Source organism: Chamaea fasciata, unplaced genomic scaffold, assembly GCF_029207755.1.
Source record: "Chamaea fasciata isolate MVZ Bird 193981 ecotype frontalis unplaced genomic scaffold, bChaFas1.0.hap1 SCAF_8, whole genome shotgun sequence".
NCBI lineage: Eukaryota > Metazoa > Chordata > Aves > Passeriformes > Sylviidae > Chamaea > Chamaea fasciata.
The window spans coordinates 17,526,344-17,539,970 of NW_027094093.1; the positions used below are offsets into that span (position 1 = coordinate 17,526,344).

Sequence of the window (13,627 nt, forward strand, 5' to 3'; positions counted from 1 at the left end):
GCCAGCTGGGTCCAAGACAGACCCACCACTGGCCAAGGCTCGGCCCATCTGAGATGGCAGTAGCACCTCTGGGATAACAGATTTTAAGGCAGCAAAAGAAGTTATTACTCAGAAGCAATTGCAGCCGAAGAAGAGAGGAGTGAGAATATGTGAGAGGAACAGCTCTGCAGGCACCCAGGTCAGCAAAGGAGAGGGAGGAGGTGCTCCAGGCAGAAATTCCCCTGCAGCCCCTGGAGGACCCCACCTTGGATTCCCTGGAGGACACTGTAGGAAGCCCATCCTGGAGCAGGCTCCTTGCCGGTACCCGTGGACCAGCAGAGAGAACAGCCAACCCAGGAGCAGTTTTTCTGGCAAGACTTATTGACCTGTTGGGGGACCCATACTGGAGCAGCTTGTTTCTGAAGGAGTAATAAATTTCAACATTAATTTTCACCTAGGCTGGGGCATGAGCAGCTACCTGAAAGTACCAATTTTACAGAAAAAGACTACTGATGAACTATATAAAAGGACCAAACAGGAAACAAAAAGTTCACTATTTTATCTTTCTTATTCTGTTCTTTTTCTCTGTCCAGTTCTTCAGCCCTTCAATCTTGAATTAATTTTCTTCTCAACTGACCAGGAATTATGAGGAAACAAACCTGACTACGGAAAGGTGTCTTTTCTTGCCTTCTTTGGGTGAACAGAAAAACTGTGAGTGAAATGCCTCCATAGCAAGAGTAAAGAAATCTGGAAATCTCTTTTTATGACCATGTGCAGGTGAGAACCCAAAGCACCAACAAAACTGACAAAATATTTTTCCAGTATTTCCTATTCACGTTGGAGTTCACTCTGCCTGACAAGTTCCTAGTCATCAGCTGGTGAAAGAGAGGAGAGCTGAAGAGATTCTGCTCTCACATGAGAGAAAGAGGAGAGGGAATTTTTTTCCCTGTTAACATCAGAGATGCTGTGGCAGTGCCCTTTCTGGGTTGAACACTAACCCTGAAGCAATGCATTAGGGCTTTGTGTAGACAGCTCAGAGCAGGAGAGCAAGAGGCTTCCTCAGCTCCTTGTACAGACTTTCCATCCAAAGGAAAAATAACAGACTGTTCTGTAAAGTCTGAAAAATTAAATGCAGTATAAGTGTTTCCTTCAAGCTTCACAGTTCTGGAATATGGACTGAGCCATAAAAGGCTCCTCCCTGTTCACTCAGTTTTTATTTTTTTTTTTTGCCACACGGCTTTATGATTTTACTAGCACGTCACTTTAAGTAAGCATTATTAAAAAAGCGTCAGGTGCTTCAGTACTTCCTAAATGTGTTAAACATATGAAAATAAATATTCAGATTATCCTAAAATGTTTAAACATCTCTGATTTTGATGTAGGTTCGAAATATTCAAAACTTGTAATTTGGAAGTAGTATTGATTCCTATCTTTAAGTAGCTCCATGGTTCAAAATAATGAAGTATTTGGGGGAAATCCCAAAAAAGGTTAGATTTCTTTTCATATAGAAAACGCTTACTTTATATCCAAAGAAATATCTCTTTGCATCAAGTTTTATGCAATTATAATATTGTTTTCACTGGTTATGATTGGGCTCGAGGATATGAATAGTACCATGTTCAGAAATTAAATTTCTGATTTACAATTAACAAGGTATTTAGATGTTAGGATGGATCTCTGTTGTAATAAATATCTTTAACTGATGACCTATCAAGGAATACAATAAATCTAAAATAAAAAAGCAGCTATACATGTAGTGGTAACTCATCTTAAACATGTCTAACAGGAGAAAACTTCAGCTTTTAAAAAATTTCTTTTGGTTTTCTTATCCAAACAGAAGTTTTCACTAGTCTGAGTCACAGTAAAATAAGTTAATTTATTAGTTTTTCACAGTTGGAGATGTTGCATAGTTACTACTGTTGGTAAACAAGCTTTCCCACAAACTGACTATAACATCTGTGTTTGCAGAAATCTAGACGTGGCTTTTGCTGGCTTTTTTTTTTTTTTTTTCTTATTGGGACAGATTGAGGGGAGGGAAAACACCATCTCTTCCAGTGATGATGATAACATGGAATACAACTGGAAAGTCATTGAACTTTGTTTCTGCTTGAGTTGCAAGGTATGGTTCCTTTGTTCCTTTGCTTGAAGTGCCCATTCATTGTTCCAAACACATAAAACAAGTATGCTCATAATTCAGAGGAATGTGTAAAAATTATATTTATGCTACAGCATTTTGGAAAGGTATGAAAATCTACGTACAGCTGCATATTCCAGTACTCTGTTCAAAGCACCTAGCTTTGTTCAGAGTCCTCTGCAGACCTCAGGCTCTGAGCAGGGAGCCTATCTTCCTTCACAGGTATGCCAACTTGATGTCTTCAGTGACCCTAAGTACTATCAGAACACGTGGGGAAAAAATGCAAGATGCTGCCAGTGCCAGGGTACTTCTACAGAACTGAGTTGTGAGCCTTGTCCATGATCCTGGATGATTTTCTTCACTTCACTGAAATGATTGGAAAATAGCACAGAAATATTGTTGGGAATTAAAATGTGTCAAAAAGGAAAGCATGGTTTTGCTGTAGTGCTAGTAAGACTCTTCTGCTATAATGATTCCTGTTTTGTCCTGCAGTCAGTTGGACATGAGTGAGTTCTCACAAGTCCTTAAGTTTTTACTTTAATTTTTTTTAGAATAACTAGGTGTTAGCAAAGTTATTTTTATGATATGCTTGCCTGGGGTATGTTGGGCAATATCTGTGGGCAGGCAGTGAAGTCAAATAACACCAAAGATAGTCTCTAAGGTAGGAGAAAAAAATCCCTTCCCATATATATTTTTTTTTCTCCTTCCAAGAGAAAACATGGAATCATTTTTAAATTCAGAGGGATTTTGAGACTGAGCTTTAAAATCCTGGGGTATATGTGTGAAATAATCTACCAACTAAAAGCTATGGGCTGGTCAGCTGACCTACAACCCCTGCTACTCAGATACTCTCCAGTGTGCAGTAGTATATGATTCATATGCACTTACATCTGACTGTGTTCATCTTTGAAATAATCACTTCATTCTAGATAAATGTATTCAGTGCTATGACTACTCCATCCATCATATTAGGTAGGGTTGTGCAGCTGAATGCAGCTCTATTCCAAATAATGATGGTCTCTAATATTTTCCTGAAAATGTGGGTAATTTATTATCATAGGCTAATTATGCCCAATACGGCTGTAGGCTGACATTTATTGCTAGAGGTGGGCTGAAGGGAGCCAGGAGGTATTGCATTGTCACCAGAGCAGTTTCTGGGAAGAAATTTAGCTGCTTGTCCAGCATTTCTGTCAGAGCTCTGGGAAGCATTTCCATTTCTGCAGTGTGCTGGATGAACTTGCTTCTCCCCCATTTCAGGCAGGATTGATGGTTACCCATAGCTTCCCTTGGTTAGGGATCACAAAAGCTCCTGCTCTCCCCACATGTGCTCCTGGTAGAAGCACAGCTGCTTTGTTTCAGTGGCAGGCACATTTCTGCCTAAATTAGCCTAAACAGTGACCTGATTTGCAGGATATGATCCCCACTCCTATGGCCTTGAATTCTTTTCCAAGTGGCAACATTCAGCAATCTCTCCTCCCCATCTCTGAATGCACAGACAGGGACACAAAGCAGTAAAATCTTGGTTTACAGACATCTGCTTCTCATCTGTGAAAAATACAGCTTTCAGTGTCTGCCCAGGAAAACTCAGATCCAGAAACTTTCTTCAATACGGGATCTCCCAGGCAGAAAGAAGAAATGTCACCTGTTCTTTCTACTGTAATTTAACCATTTCTTTGGGTTGTTTCTATCTTCCATCACTGCTTTTGCTTGGAAATTAATGGCTGAGGAAAACATAATTTTAATGGCTGTGCAATAAGTTTTTGTTCATCTTGGGAATTTACTGCAGGATAGCTCTACCTAATTCAGATCAATGATAATTATTCATTGACTTCAGTGGCAATGAACACTACCTCATTTTTTTATTATCTCTGCATGAAATAGTTCAGTTTGCTGAATTCTTCTTTAATCCCATATTTTTGTTCATACTTCTCTTTTTGTGTCTTGCCACTATGACCAAAGTATCCCTAAGAATGTTATCAGAGCCTTCCCAAAATTGTTAAAATGGCTCTTAGGTCACATCTGTGGCTGTTACTTTCTAGGCAGAATAACTCAACCCTCCTAGGCTTTTCTTAAAACTGAGATTCTAGAGACCTGATATCATCTTTGCTGGCCTATGGTGCACCCTTTGAAAGGCAATACTGTGCTTGTGGCAGCACAGTTCTGCAAACAGACCTGGGTGAGCTCCATATGGATTACAGCTATAAAAGATCTTCTTCTGTAGAAAATATATCACCTCTTGCTTATTGCTTTGTCCCCTTGTTAATGCGACTTGATGTTTGGCTCTGCTTGCTGCTGTTCACTAGGTTGATGGTTTCAGGGATTTTTTCTACAATAACTCCCCAAAGTTATCAACTGTGTTAGGGTGCTTCACCCAGGAATGGACTTCAGCCATTTTACCACCAAGAAATTTATGCTGGGTAGTCCTGAGAAATAGGAAAAATGTATTACTTAAAGTACTTTGTGAAAATACTGCTCTTAGTGAAGGCAATCACTGAAGAGTACACAATGATTCTAAGCTGTGAAAAGATATTTGAGGCCAGCAAATAAAAAGACATCATTTTAGCCATTCATTTTGACAAAAACCAAACTATAGAAAGCTTTTCCCATTATTTTTGTCTTTGTGGAACCATTCAAAAGCAGTAATAGCAACAGCAGAGTGTACGACTGCTTTATTAGAGGTGCTGTTTCGATGTGTTTGATTTTAAGGTTCACTTAAGGTGAACAGTCAGGACAGTAGAGACCATCCTTTGGTCTGTCAGGTTGAAGAGATACTCAGGCTACTACACAACCAGTAACTTCTGTGCCAGTGATTAATTTACTGAGACTTTAGGCAGAACTGTCTGTCCTTTGATTATCTTTGAAGACCAAAATAAGCTTGGGGTTTATAAGCAGGTTACAAATGTTTGGGGTGAGTTAAGGAAAGTGTTCCTCCTTGATTTCATGATTTGTACTGGGAAACAAAAAGCAGATTCACTTTTTAGCCCACTCAAGTGTGTTCATCTAATTACAGCAGTTTAGAGTTCACTGCTGTGTTATGTGGGGTTTACTGGAGCACCTGTGGTCCAGCACTTGTGTGCTGCTTCTCTCCAAGCAAGCCAATACCTTCACGTCTCCACCTCTGATAAACGTAAAAACCACACCACTCCCTAAAATCTTCTAAAGTCTTGGCAAGGTGAAAGAGCTTTGTCCAGGCTAAGTAAACGGGAGAAGCAATTATCTGAATGAAGAAGGGTTTGTAAGTGAACACCTAGGATGAATCTTCCTATTTATATCATATCCTTGTTTTATGTAGGAGTGAAATTTAGCACTCAGCCACTGATTTGAGGCAGGGCACTTGATGTAGTGCCAGCCAGTGGCATGCACACAAGACTACCTGGGATGGCTTTGGTTTGCCTTATTAGCTGTAGGTAGTGTTACTCCTAGATATGACTGAGGAAGCATGTAATTTATTTTCAAAACACTGCATATCCAGCCGTTTTTAATTTCCCTTTTTCAGCTGCATCCAGTTTCATCAACCTACAATTTAACTCTAAATTTCAGGTAAGCACCAACTGCAAGTCTAGAGGATGAGTTGAAAGGTGCTGTGTGGCCATGTCGTGATGGGCAGCCTGTAAGCCTGGGACTGCGGGAGGTGAGTAGGCATCATGCTGGGGGCACTGCAGTTTGGGGTGGGGAAATGGGGAGTCCTGAGAGCTGGTTGCAGCCCTGTATTTACAGGCCACTTTTCACACTGAAAGGTTAATAATTTGATTCTCGGTTTCATTGAAATAAATGATTGTAAGGAAGTTTGAACTTAAAGTCCATTCAGAATGGTGAGAATCCTGATATAAATGTGCAGTTTCCACACTATCTGAAGTACTGCACACAATCAACAGATTTATATTAAACCATACTACACAGTAATCTTTAAACCTTCCTGCCTGCTTAGAAAAGTAATACATTTTGTATCTTATTGCTCGTATGGTACTCTAAACTGCAAAAGAGAAGGCACATAGGAATATATACGAGCTAATGGTAAACTTTAAGTACTGTATCAATAAAGACATTAAAGAGGTGATAGAAAATAAAAGAGACAGGGTCCTTTCTATCGATTGCCAGACCTGGGAACGTGTGGTAGATGTGGGCATTGCTCTATTTCACCGCAGCCACTGGCACAATGGGTCCTATGCACCCATTGCACTGGCAGAGAGTGAGGTGATGTGGAGCTGTCATTGCTGATCCTGCAAAAAGTACTGGCTAATTAATTAGAAAGTTATTATTTGTGGCCAGCACACTATTGAAGCATAAGCTCCTAGATATCATTATTGTTAATAACCACTCCTTCATATTCCTGCAGAACCATGCCTTTAAACCAGACCCTCCTGCTTGTCCCAGAGAATTTGCAATCTGCTCCTAAGCTTACAACTTGAAGTCTCTACAGAAGGAAGGTAAGGTAGGAAAAGTCTGCCAGGCCCAGGCTGGGTTTTGGGCTTCCCAGGCAGAGAGGGAACCTTGGGGTCTTGCTCCCAAAGCTTCCACAGGCAATGCAGCCGGTCCAGCACCTTGGCAGGGCTCAGAGGTGTTCGGGATATCACTCTCATGCTTTACTAAGATATAGACTAGTCCTTGAGGAAAACTCACAGGAGCTGAGAGACAAGCAGTGTTTTATCATTTTTGTTTTGTCCCCATTCCTCCTTCTACTACCCTTCTTGTCTTATTTTCTGAAGTGTTGAGAAAAAAAAACCCAAAAGACGCTTGGACATAAGTGGGCTGGGAAATTTATTCTTTTGCTGTGCTTTTGTCCTCTATGTTATTTAATGGGTATAAGAAACACACCAGTAACCATTACACTTGCTGCTCTTCTGTCAAATTTTACTTTATACTTTTCTGTCTAATTTTCTCAAAGTTGACTATGAAACCTAATAATGCTTTCTTTTTCCATGTATCTGTTGAAACTTCTGAATATATAACCAATACCAGAACTTCTCTGTAAAGACCTGGAATAAAAAATACTTGCTTGTAGTAATTCCTTACATTGAGCTGGCAGGAGGAAAATCTCTAAGTTAGTGGCATGTAACTTCTTTTCTGTGTCTATCTTCAAATTTCAGGAATCTGCTATTGCTCCCCCCTGTATGCTATTAAATAAAAGACCATTAATGAAACCATCATTACTGCATGTAAACTAAAAACCCATTAGATTACAGCAACTCCAAATGTGATAAAAACTGAGTTAATGGCTCTTTAGGTAACATTGTTTACCAAGAATTAAAATTTACTTGTGTTTTTGTCAATTTAATTAATTGAGTAGTTAATTAAATATTATCTATAGGAAGCTGCCATGCAAAAAAAAAATCAGTTTACTGCAATCCCCCCTTTATTTAAAATGAATTTCATTGCCATCAAATAAAGAATGTGTTTGTGTTTGTTTCCTCTGTTTAAATTCTGCTTCCTCCTTGTGAAACTGTTAATACGGTAGAGCCCTGCTCTGAAATTGCCTACAAACTCTTAAAAACATAGCTAATTACAGATAGTCCAATTTAAACTTTACAGCATTCTTGATACATTCAGAATGAATGGAAGGTGGTTTATGCCAGCCGGAAAGCAGAAACACATTGTACTTCTGCAAACCTGGAGATGAAGCAAGAAGGACTCCTTCTGCTGACAGAAAGTGAGGCTCACTAAATACAACTGGGAAGAAAAAAATTAAAAATTGCGGTGTTAGTGGATTAAATTTTTGTAATAAATATTGGTCTTGGTTATGGATATTCCTCTGCTATGGAGTGCAGTGCAACGGTAAAGTGACCAGAAGAGCAGTGCTGGAAGCACATTGTATCATATTCCAACAGTATCTGAAAGCAACTTGCACCTACTAACCATTTGCTTGCATGTTACTTCAGCAAAGTTCTGGGGATCGTTCCTGGGAATTTTTGTGGAGCTGGGCACAGAGTCTGGAGAAAAATGGGGCTGGGAAAGCAACAAAACTGGACCATGTTCTCTCTGGATGTCCAGCAGCCTTTGGCAGGTCACTCAAGATGGAATTTTTTTTTTTAAATTCCACTCTATAGAAGAAATAAAAATGATGTATCTCTACTGCTTGTAGGTGAAAAGCCTTCTTTGCCAGGTATCACTACAAAAGGCTTTGGTGGTGCAGAGATGCTGTGCAGAGTGTGGCAGGATAGTGCTGTGCAAAGGGACAGGATCGGGCAGCCAGCTTAGGCCTCATTTCTGTCAGGATCACAGGAAATTATAGTGTCTGAAGATCTGCAAGGGCATTACATTTATTCTGAGATTGTACTATTTGAAATAGTTCTCTTAATTCCATCAACAATTCAAAATTCCTTAGCATTTCAACTCAGGAAAAATGATGTAATTTTTACAACTCTTCCCAAGATTTGCAAAACTGTAGAATGTGGGACTGCCAAACTGGCCTACAGCAGTTGTTGATAAGGAGAAGTGCAAGGCCTCTTGAACTCTGTTGTCCTTCGATCCATGATGAAAAGCTGTTGGCAGAGGATTGTTCCTGGGTGTGTGGTCTGCACAAAGCAAAGAAGTGCTGCCTTCTTTGCTTGTTACCACCCCAACCCACACACCCAATCTCATTTTTCCTCTGCTCTTCCGGAAAAGACAAGGAGACTTCCTCCAGCCCCAAGAAGGTATCCCCAAGGGACAAGAAGGAAGTCCTGAACCTTCTGAGCTCCTGTGCACTGTCTCATCTGTCCTGTGCTCAGATCATACTAAGATTCCGGAGGAGGAATGGGATGCACAAAAGCTGCCATTCAATGAGACCTGTGCAAGGCGCTGCACTTGAAAAGGAGGATCAAGGCTGTGACAACCTGGAGGGAAAGAAACCAGGTCATTGAATGACTACTGTTTGCTTTTCCAGATAGAAACAATTTTGGAGAGATGCATTTTGCAAAGGAACCTCCTGGTATGTTTTCTCTTGACCTCTCAGAAGTTCTGCTTAGGAAATGAAATGTAAAACACCTTTATCTTGTTGTATGTCATTTCCTAAGTGACAGCTGATTACATTTTGGGAATGTTTTCTCGTTTTCTGAATTAAATCAGTTTGGCATTCTGTAGCAGACAGTACTCATTAACCTTTTAAAGATTGCCAAACTAGTTTGAAGCATTCAAGGGAGGAAAAAAAGGAAAACCCCCCCGTTAAACATCTTTTTAATCTGATGCTTCTGAAGCAACAGGCAACAAAGACTAGGTATTCTTGCTGTAACGTATTAGATGTGACACTGGTTTACACTATACTTGAGAAGATTTGAAGAGGGTACAAAATACAAACCAAGCTTGTGATGTATAGTAGGAATGTCATTTATCATCTTATCAAAGTTTGATGTTTAGAATAGTATTGATTTTCATGATTAATGATTCCATATAACTATTCTAGACTGTTGAGAAGAAGAAAATAAAAGTCCACTTTCTAAGGCTCGCTAAACACACATGGCAGTAACCAGGAGGTAAGGAGTTGCAAGATCTCAAACCACTGGTGCTGATGAATTCATGAATATGTGAGTAGAACTAAATGAGAAACATAATGTGATTCTGGAGGTGTTTTGCTTCCTTTACCTCCCCCAGCCCTCAAAATACATCATGGATAGTGACTGCATAATATTCTAACCATGACTATTACTAAAAAGTACCTCTTGAGCTGAGAGTGAGTGAGGGGAAACATTTAAAAATGCCGGTATTACATGTATACTGACAATGTTTGTGTGTCTGAGCAACATCTATGATATTTATCGTGTTAGTCTCTGCAATAACTGTTGGTCCCTGAATCTCCAGTCTGTAAAGACTTTATAATAACCCTGTATTGGGGAGGCTCAGCAATAAACTAAAGCTACACAAATTAAGCTGTTACTTCATTTATATCTTACACAAGTACCTCGTAAGCAGAAAAGGTCTGTAGCCACATCCCCTGATAATGTTGTTCTTCCATGCAGGGCATGTGTGTGCCATCACAAAATGGCATCTGTACATGTTTTGGTGGGCTCTTTGGCTAATTAGGTTTTAAAATTACATGGTTAAATCCCTGGCACAGCCCTTTTCCCAAGAGAGGAAACTGGCTCAGACACATTACTTTGGGGACCAATCAATAGGGATCAATTCCTGCAGTATGGAGCTAGAATGTTCCCAAATCCAGACTTCTTACTCAGGGGAATTTCTCTTAGATCCACTTTCTGGTAGTTTTGCCACCTTGTAATGCAACGGAGGCAGCTACCAGATCATTTGGCTCATGAGGAGTGCAGTAGTTAGAGATGAGTGGGCTGGTGCCCTGGTATCAGCCAGCTGGTCATAATGAAACCAGCCAAGGCAACTGGAGGCCAGCTGAGAGAAATCACCCTCCTTTCCACAGATCCTGGCAAGAGGAAGTGCTGTCCTCAGTAGATCCATGGCAGGAGCTGAGCCATTTCAAGATACCTTCCTTGCTGTACCTCCCAGCCCATTTTTCCTCTTCTGAAGGTAAAAAAAAAGGCAAACCTGTGAAGATGCTAAAACTTGTTCCTCACGTTCCCCCAAAACCAACTTGGAATAGGAAAAAAAGGATGTAAAGGATACCAGCGTTCCATCCATTCAGCATTGCCAGAGTAAAGATGGGTCCTTTGGCTTTTTAGGAGGCTTCTATTTAAACAGCAGCCATTACCACTGATACTTATTTAGAGTGTGTGGTGAGATTCTTTTGTGCTGCTGAAGGAGTCACACTACACACTGAAGAAGTAGGAACTCTTGTAATTTAAGGAGGTTTTATGGTTCCTTTAAATTGTGTCCTGGTAAAATAGTTGTGTAGAAAACCTTAAGACATAGAATTGTGAATTAAATCTTTATAGGAAATGTCCCTGAAAATAGAAGATGTATTTTAACTTAAAGTAAACACAGTATAACCACAATCATAAGGACTGAACATCAGCAAGGGAAGCATTGCTGGAGATTGTGTATTTTCAACTCAGTTGTAGGTAAGTTCTCACACCAGTAGTGAAGTCATGCCTAATATGCATTGGATTTGGACCAAATTTACTAAAGGGGAATGTGCTGCACACACCCCACAACCCCTCCCTTGTACCTGCATATTGAATGCCTGGCCACCACAGAGGAAAAGAGGAGAGGGCAGACTCCTTGAGGCTTGTTTTCCTGTCTGATGGCATAAATTTCGCTGGGTTGATATGCAGGTCCTGTCAAGCAATGACTCCACCTGAGCTTAGATGGAGTTTTTGGCTACCAGAACATGTCAGCTAATTAGTATTTAAACATCTGTGTAGCCAAGGCTGTATACACATGATTTTAATGTTATATTGAAATTCTTTTCAACTCATAAAATTTAATTTTATATTTCATTCAAAAATTTCTGATCTCCCAAGACAAGTGTTGTTTAAAAAATACATATATATGTAATTTCTCTCCCTGTCTTAAAAACCACAAATGAATGGAAAACAATCTTACATGTGTATGGTGTCCACAGAGTAAAAACAATTAACAATTTAGAGCATTTTGAGGAAGAGGAGCCCAAAATGGGGCAAGAACTGGGGTGGAACTGAAAAACTGCATCCAGCATAAACACAGGCACAGCCTGGCACAGCTCAGCCCATGCTGTGGGTGCCAGCTTAGTCCCAGCAGTTTGCATCCCCACACCTTCTCCAGGGACAGAGGTTGCCTAAATTACCAGAAGGCACCCACAGTTATTTATCTAGGGCATGGTTAAGAAAGCAATCCATCCTCTGATGCCGTTTTTTAAGTTTCTGTTGTTTCCCAGTCCCTCCAAACTGGGGCCCAATGGACTCATAAGGAAGGTCTGGCTGTGGAACCACTGCTACAAGATGCTTTAAAGAAGATGGTGTTAATTTCTCTAAATATGCTTCACCTTTCCACACGCATGAGGCTTCCTAACTGGCAGCCTTTGGATTTTGTTGGTTCTGGCTGCACACCTGCGCCTGTCTGTGCATTAAACCTTGACTGTAGGACTCTCGTCACAAATGAACTGTCAAATCATTACTACGTTTGATGCAGCATAATCTGTCTTGAAACTAGAATTGGTCCATCCAGGCTCAAATTTCACTTGCTACTGAGGCTAATACGCTGTTTTGAATATGCATTCATGGAGACTCGCATCCATTGGGATCCAGAGGGAGTACAAGCTAAGAGCAGATTTTCTGAATTAGCATGTCGAGAGGGAAGGGTCTTTCATTTAGACTGCTGCAGATGCCTCTCCCTCTTGTTCATTACAATTGCATTTCATCAGCTTTATGATGTCCACATGTCAATTGAGTGTGAGGATTTTGCACACAAAAGAGCCTCAGGGAAAACGACTTCACTAGCTAATCAGCTGATTATCATACCTCAAATGGGCTGCAGTGTGCTGCTCCAAATACTATATCAGCGAGAGTGGAATTGAAGATTAAGACAGCAAAAAGAAAGCTCTACAGCCCAGTTTAAAGAAATCAAACAGGAATTTGTCAGGGGTAGAAAGAAGGAAATATAGCCAGGACAAGTGCCTTGAAAATATCCTGAGGCTGATTAAAAAAAAAAATGCCTTTCTTCAAAAGGTGTTGGGGGGTGAAAGGTTAATTAACTGTATTATCTGCCTGTTTATGCCCAGCTGTGTAAAGCTCAATAACACAAGCTCCCACCCTGGTTTTAACATTGCATCCAAGAATCAAGACCAGTTGCAAGAACAGCCTCTCCTAATAATTTAATTAGCCTCTGAACAAGCTGGATGCTCGCAGCAAAGCAGACCTGTTCCCACAGCCTCCCTTTATGTGGATCTGTGTTCTTTTTGGATCTGCTGTCTGGATGGGTTTCTTAGAGACTAATTTCAATAAATGATCCAAACAGTAATGAAGAGGCTGCTATGGAGTCTTGCACAATAGATCTTGGTTGCTCCTATGTATGGATTCCTCCAGCCCACGAATACAGATCTATAAGAAGCACCATTTAATGGTTAGCATGGGCCTTTACTTTTTGTCTGAAATTTACCAAAGTTTTATCCCAGCTCCCTGGAGTCCTCCCCAAGTCTATCTAAAATGCAGTTAGAGCAGAGGCTGTCTTTTGCTTCACAGAGCGTCTGCCTTATGCTTTCATCAGAGTAGTCTAACTCACACAGATGCACTATTTAACAATGCCATCCCCTGCTTTCATCAGAAGGGGGAAGGTTGCAGAGCTGAGCCCTGAAGAATAAGGGGGGCAGGTCCCCTGTGATCGGCGAAAGCTGAACATCGGTGCCAGTTTCCATCTGTCATGATAGCCTATCTCCGAACCTTCAATCTGTCAAAAGCTTGCTGCCTAGCTGAAGGCTCCAGGAGATTTGGTGCACTAAACACATTTGACAACAGCATTATCACTGCAAGGAGCCCAGCAAAATGCCATCAATGTGTTAATTGTAGCCGGCTATGTAAAATGTCACTTCCCATATCATTTTACAGCGGCTTTGCCTATTTTGCAGCTCCTAATTTTCCACCCTTTAAAATACGTGGATTGTTCATGTGGAAATGTGGTTCTTTTTCATGTCAGCTATAGTTTGTTGGATTTTTTTTT

The 13,627-nt window shown here is 40.5% G+C and overlaps 1 long non-coding RNA gene across 1 annotated transcript; it reads left to right on the forward strand.

The window, feature by feature from the left end:
* The first annotated feature begins 5,683 nt into the window (after positions 1 to 5,683).
* Positions 5,684 to 9,939, forward strand: LOC136292975 (uncharacterized). Its single transcript, XR_010722030.1, has 3 exons — positions 5,684 to 5,744; positions 6,450 to 6,540; positions 7,643 to 9,939. It is a non-coding gene; the product is annotated as an uncharacterized lncRNA (long non-coding RNA).
* The last annotated feature ends 3,688 nt before the right edge of the window (positions 9,940 to 13,627 follow it).